The 7320-nt window shown below is 34.0% G+C and overlaps 1 protein-coding gene across 1 annotated transcript in view; it reads left to right on the top strand.

Moving 5' to 3' along the window:
* LOC107696373 (tight junction-associated protein 1-like) overlaps positions 1-7320 on the top strand; it is a 91800-nt gene that overhangs the window by 45128 nt on the left and 39352 nt on the right. The window contains exon 3 of the mRNA XM_016496672.1: positions 6206-6265. The gene's annotated coding sequence lies outside the window, so the exon portion shown is untranslated. The remainder of the gene's footprint in view (positions 1-6205; positions 6266-7320) is intronic.

Genomic DNA, 7320 nt, shown 5'->3' with positions numbered 1-7320 from the left:
AACACATTTCATTACACCAAATACACAAAATACTGTTCTTTTTAGCAGCATCATATGACCCCTTTAACTAAAGTGGCATTGCATATATTATTATTATTATTATTATTATTAATTAATTTATTTTATTTTTTCTTTCTGTTCCTGTTGGCACATCAGAGCAGACATGTTTGTGTGGCTTCTTTGAATCTTCACACAGAATTAAACAACAAGCCATTTTAAACACTGAAATATTGATCAGCTTTGGAATCCATTTCCGGAAATGTTAGATGCTGAAATATTCCCACCACTACCCAAAACAGTTGCCTCAAGTGCTTATAGATATTTGTTAGAGATTTAGTGAGGCTAGTGAATTGAAAGAACAGGAAGAGGAGATCATTGTAGGATATTCTGCTAGTCTAGACCTGATTGATTCATCATCTTTGCTACTCATGAAACAGGAGGCACCAAGCCAAGAAGCCCAGTCCAAAGAACAACATCTGTTGTCCGCAATCCATGTTCCAAGAAAAATACTCCATGCTGTGTATGATGAGAGTGTGCAGACATTAGGAGATGGGTCGATCTGAACACTGAACACCAGCATCATTTGCACCAGTCATCTGGAAAGTGGGCTGAAGGTGACGGATTTTGAATCAGCTTTTGCATGTTAAATATGTAAAGGCAGTAATGATAAAGCCCTTCAGAGCATCAGTTTTTTTTTTTCCAAATGGCAGACTGCTCTGATTGGGAAGACCTGTTATTCTGATATTCTGGAGCTCTGGTTTCTCAGTATTGATACTAAATCAATACTGTAGGCAACAACAACAAAAAAGCTTATTAACTGCATAAAACTTTTTTTTTTTAGTAAGGGTTTTTTGTTTGTTTGTTGGGTTTTTAAAATAGATGACACTAACTTAGAAGCCCAAATGTGGATGAAATGTGAAATGTAACATGAGACAATACAGTTTAAATTTACAGTAGATTGATACAAATTTGGTCACACTTTATTTTAAGGTCCAGTTTTCACTATTAACTAACTATTAACTAAGACTTTTGCCTCAATTAACTCCTAATTACTGCTTATTAGTAGTTAGGGTAGTTGTTAAATTTAGGTATTGGGTAGGATTAAGGAATGTAGAATATGCTCACGCAGAAAATGTGATTATAAGTACTAACAAACAGCCAATATGCTAGTTATATGCATGCTAATAAACAACTAGTTAAACTAAAGTGCTACCACAAATTTCCTATCCTTTTTTTTCTTGGAAATTTAAGGGAAAAAAATGGAATGAACAATAGGTGGCACAACTAAACTTTTAGATTTACTATTCATGTTGCTATATAACATATATCATATAACATGTTGCTTATTTCAGTTTGACTAATTTTTCCCCCCCTGAAATTATTAGTATTATTATGGAAGTGTGTATTTGTTGATAAATGTCATGTATAGATTAGGGTTTTAGCTACTACCTCTAAATTGAATTAGATGTTTATTATGGAATAATGTGCACCAAGAAATCATGCACAATAACACAAGAAACATGCAATAGTAATTGTGCCAATTTTGATTTGTTACTGACCAGTGTTATTTTAGTATTTTTTATATGCTATTATAGTATTTATTACTATTTTGAATTAGCGTTTATTTTTATATTTTTAGTTTCATTATAATTTTTACCTTTTAGTAATTTTGTTGTGATTTTTTCTTTTATCTTTCATTTATTTTGATTTTAGTTTTAGTAATTTTAGTACTGCAGCTTAATTTCAGTTAGATACCAAGGCAACATTTAATTTTCATTCCATTATTTCAATTAATGCAAAACCATTTTTAATGCTTTTAGATTTGGTTAACGATAACAGCACTGATATTGGCTTTAATATTTTGGTTAATTTGATTCTGCTTTCAGCGCATAGAATTGTAGTACTATGACCAATATGATATATTTTACCAATTTAAATCCATATCCACAGATTTCCTCACAAAATCAGCACAGAGAATGCAATTCAGGGTATTGTTATAGGACCTCTTATCATTTTATTATTGCTTTCAGCACCCTTAAGATTTGGGATACAAGGCAAGTTGCTATTTTTCCCTTCTACACATCACTCAATGTCATTTAGTACTGAGGATCGCTGCAGTCGGTGAACACATGTTTGCAAAGAAAGAATACAGGTCTTGCAAACCAAAGTGAATCATCATGTCTGCTGGCCTGATAAACGATCCCTGAATCATTTTATCTGCTATCCATGTTTCCTGTTGTTTGCACAGTGATGGTGAGGACGTCGCTGAATCCTTGACTCATGTGTTGAGGTTTCATCCTGCCAACAAGGATTGGCAGACTTGTCTTGTTAATTTGGCTGGACTAATGTACAAATATTTTGTTGTCAATTCCTGATACTGTTCATTCTGGTTTGGGGTTGCTAAGATTTTTTAAATATTTGAAGGAGAAGGCTACACCAAGGCCAATACAGTAAAAATAGTAATGCTGTAAAATTCTATTTGACTATATTTTAAAATGTAATTCATTCCTGTGTTAAATGCTGAAAATTTAGCCTCATTGCTCCAGTCTTCAGTGTCACATGATCCTTCAGAAATCATTCTAATATCAGGGTTCGCTCAGGTGCTTCAAATCCTTGAAAATACTTGGAATTTTAATGTAGTGTTTTCAAGGTTTGAAAATGAAAAGTGCTTGGATTTTGAATAAAGTGCTTGAAACCGCTTGAAGTTGCAGTTGCATCTTACTGAATAGTTCACTTTTTAGATATAAGAAGCCTAATTATTTTTGCCTTTTGCATAAAACGCAAAGAAATGCACTCGATTCTACGCGTGTGGCTGTACTGTGATCTGCCAGTCTTTTTAGATGTGCGCCCTCTGATGGAACAGATTGATGGGAGGATGCCGCTTCAGTGAGCGTTGGCTTGAAAATAAAAAATCAGTTTCAAGTGATGGGGAACATTCTTTGCTCGCTTTCTCTACATGATTTAATCCCTGTTTGAATAACCGTTTTGTTTTTCATGCTACTAAAATGACCAACGTGAAGAATGTCAAGAATATGACGTGCCATTTCCCCACACACAAAAACATTCCTTAATGTATCCTATTAATCAACATTAATCATCAAAGGAGCATTTATGAGTGTGGCGCACTGATCTATCATAGAGAAAACTTTTTGAATTTGAAGATCAGGGTAAATTGAACTTATTTTGTCTTCTGGGAAACATGAAAGTATCTTCTGTAGATTCTGAGGGGCAGTACTAAATGAAAAAAAAAAGATATTTAGGCAAAATAAGAAAATGTACACATCTTCATTCTGTTCAAAAGTTTTCACCCCCTGGCTCTTAATGCACTGTTTTTCCTTCTGGAGCATCAGTGAGTGTTTGAAACTTCTGTAATAGTTGTGTATAAGTCCCTCAGTTGTCCTCGGTGTGAAAAGATGGATCTCAAAATCATACAGTCATCGTTGGAAAGGCTTCAAATACGCAAAAATGCTGAAAAACCAAAGCATTTGTGGGACCTGAAGGATTTTTCTGAAGAACAGCAGGCAGTTTAACTGTTCAGGACAAACAAGGGACTCGTGAACAACTATCACAAAAAAACAACAACTATGGATCATCCAGGTAACAACACAGTATTAAGAATCAACCGTATGTAAACTTTTGAACGGGGTCGTTTTTATAAATTATTATTTGTTTTTATAAACTATTATTTTCTCTTGTGGGCTATAGGTAAACATCTTTCATGTGAAATATCTTATTCAGGTCAATACTAAATTACAGATACTGCAAATCGTATGTGAAATTTTGACAACTGTGTGTGTGTGTATATATATTAGTGTTGGGCAATATGATCATTTTTCAAATCGTCATATCGCCAGCCCGTGAGATCGCCGATACACGAAGAGAGAGACTCTCTGTACTTATCATAGGCTATTTCTTAACTATGTGGTGTTTTAAACCGCACAGGCGCGCGCGAGAGAGCCTATGACATCAACAATAATCAAAATAATATACTTTCAAACATAGGCTATTGAGCACCACCAATCTAAATAATATACTTTCAAACATACGCATAAACTAACATGTTATATACAAAAATATTTAAAACAGCTAGTTCATATATATTCGGATACAACAGTCATACATCGCTATTAGGACCGCGCATCCTGTGACAAGTTTGCCGCATCAGAGCACGGAAGTTATCAGTCGAAAACGTCTGCAGTCAACAGTGAAAATCAAAAGTAGATTTATTTAAAAGACCAACAGTTTAACACAAAATATTGGACATAAACGAACACATTAAATATAAAAGTATTTAAAACAGGTAAGTTCATATATTTGGAGTAAAGTTAAATGGAACGGATACATCAGTCATACAGCGCTCAGGACCGCGCGCCCGACGATGAGCTCAACGCACCGCCACAGAAACAAGAATGAAATGCATTCTAACATAACTGTGGAGTTAAACTCACTTAGTGAGGGCTCGGTTAAGGGGTCCTATTATGCTCTTTTACAAAGTCTTGATTTTGTTTTGGGGGTGTACTAGAACAGGCTCTCATACTAGGTTGTATTTTTCACATATTTTACATTATTACAACACCTCTCTCCCCAGTCTGGCATGAACGGCTCGAATAGTTCCTGTATCAAATGAAATAATAATAATTTAATACATTTATAGGATTATAGGAGAATGAGCCTAATATCGTCTTGACTATCAACAAAGACATTTGCTATCGTCGATACACGATACTATCGTCTATCGGCACAACCCAAGTATACAGTATATATATAAAGTGCACATTGCTTGAATTCCTTTTGTGCATACATTTGTTGTGACATTTGATAACACTTAAAATAGTTTTTTATTTTGTACTATGGTGCAGTGTCCTTAATCTAATCTTATCTTACTGCTTATTACCCTGAACACGTACCAGATATCATTCAAACTACAGTCGACTTTACCTTCTGTAATAAATTACTAAAATGTCCCTTTTTCAGTGCCCTGACACTCCATACAATCATTGACTGTAATGACTAGAATGTCACAGTGTGTGTCTACAGTGCAGGAGTTCATTATTCTGCTGAGGTAACTAAGGAGGCCTGTCGGATGCGGCGGTAATGAGCAGCCTCTGTGTTAATTAGGCAAAGGAAGAACAATTGCTTTGAGTTGTGACTGAATGAGGTGATTTCCGAGAAGGCCGTGTGTGAATTTGGTGACTGATATTATTAATATTAATATAACTTGTGATGTGTCTCTCATGGTAGACAAAAAAAACAGGAGTTCACTTGGAGTTTATACAGACAAAGTTTGCGAATTCATAAACCAGATGCTAATGTGATGTTTTACATTATACCATCCCGATGCTACTGTGTTATTTTTCACTGTTGAGATGGAATCATCATTATGTTTCAGGATATGAGCATGCAAATGTTTTAAATGGTTTTAAACCTCATTACCAAATTACGAAATTAGAGATTAATTTCTGTCAAGTGTGTTCATTGTGTTTCAATGAATCAGTGTAAAACTGTGATTTAATCACAGTAATAAAACTGTAATTTATCTTGTCACACAAAAACATTACTAGTGTGAAGTTCTTGTCCATTTTTATTGTTTGAGTAAATATATTTTAGAGAATACATTTTTACTATGTATTGGTGCATAAAGATAAAATAATATATCAGTTAATTAATCTTAGAAATTAAATGTCAATCTTCATTGTTTTTGAGAGAAAACGTGGAAAACATTTTAAACTGGATATTTGCTTTATTTTACATTTTTTGCAATAAATGTTTTTAGTCTAATTGGCTGGATGGTCTGTTTGGTTGAAATATGGTTCACCTGACTGAAGGAAAAAAAATATTTATTCATTTTAAAAGCAATTACATAAAAAAATTCAGATAAATAGTTACTATTGATAAAAGGCTTAAAAATATAACTGTATATTTGTAACAGCCTCTCTACTCGTTTTGCATTTTACATTAATATTTCAACGGTCTGTTGTCAGTTATTCCTTGCATATTGTATTTTTTTTTTCTGTATAACCCCCTGGGGTATAAATACATTTTACTCTATTATTTACATGCATGTCAGGATTTTCTTACCAGATGACCTGGATTAGATTTACTTCTTGTCCTGGAAGTTTTAGCTGCTCATATTTATTTTAACCTCTTTCACTTCAGAGACTGAGACAAATCACATTTTAGTAACCCAAGCAAATGTGTTTTTCAGAGCGCTCAGGGCCCGAGGAGCTGTGAATGAGCACACCGCTGAAACCAATTCCAGTTTCAGGTATGAAAATAAAATGTTGTGTTTGTGCATCCTTGTCTTGCATAGCTGACAATCGGCCTCCAGAAATAGCTCTCTCCAAATCCAAACACAACTCTAAAGAGCATGGGGTGACAAATTCTGCTTGTCCTCTCTAAATAGCTAGATTTAACCAGGCTGTTTTCCTCGGCTTGTATCCTCAGATATGCAGGTCATAGGGGAATTGAGAATGATCTCTGTCTGTAGCAGTGAGAGGAAGTGTGTGGGGGGCCAGGAATGGGCGTCACATTGGCTCAGTGGCCACTTAACAAAAATGCAGATTGCTAATTCTGAATGTCCTGTTGTCTTACTGAGTATCCAAACTTATGCAATACACTTACACTTTGTGGGAAATATTGAACTCCATTGTTTTTAAGCATGACAGGTAATGTCCAAATATGTCAAAAGCCACATTTTTTTTAACTTTTTGGTATCCATTAAAAATCCTAAACTGAAACAGCTGTTAAAAAAGTAATTAAAAAATACTTTTTTTTTTTTTTTTTTTTTTAGTGAATATGGGTTAAAACTACATACAAAATCAGCTCACAGTCTGAAATGCATCATTGCATCAAAACATTTACTGGAACATAGTTATTACAGTCTGAATCTCTAACAAAGCCAGAATGGATTAAGCTAGTAAGGATTATTCTGGTTTTAATTTAGCAACATGTACAGTGGGTATAGAAAATAATCGCCCCCCTTTAAAATAATCACATTTTGTTGCTTTGCAGCCTGAAATGAAGACAGACACAGTTTTTGTTTTATCCAGCTGTATTTACTCAGTGCAGCTTATAACATCCAAGTGAAAGATAGAACACCAACATGTCAGAAAAAAAAACAAAAAAAAAAACAGAATCACTGAGTTAGATTGAAGAAAAATGCGATATGCGATACCTTGTTAAGAAATGCGATATGCGGTATACGATATTGCTTAAAGTGTGTAAAATCAGTTTAAATTATATTTTAAAATATTTAAAAATGAAAATTATATAACCAATTTGTTTCACATTCTTTCTTGGAAAATAAAGAATCACTACAAC

Source organism: Sinocyclocheilus anshuiensis, unplaced genomic scaffold (assembly GCF_001515605.1).
Source record: "Sinocyclocheilus anshuiensis isolate Anshui unplaced genomic scaffold, SAMN03320099.WGS_v1.1 scaffold963, whole genome shotgun sequence".
In the NCBI taxonomy this organism is placed as follows: Eukaryota; Metazoa; Chordata; class Actinopteri; order Cypriniformes; family Cyprinidae; genus Sinocyclocheilus; species Sinocyclocheilus anshuiensis.
The sequence above is the reverse complement of the archived record's forward strand: the minus strand, read 5'-3'. Positions and strand labels throughout refer to the sequence as shown.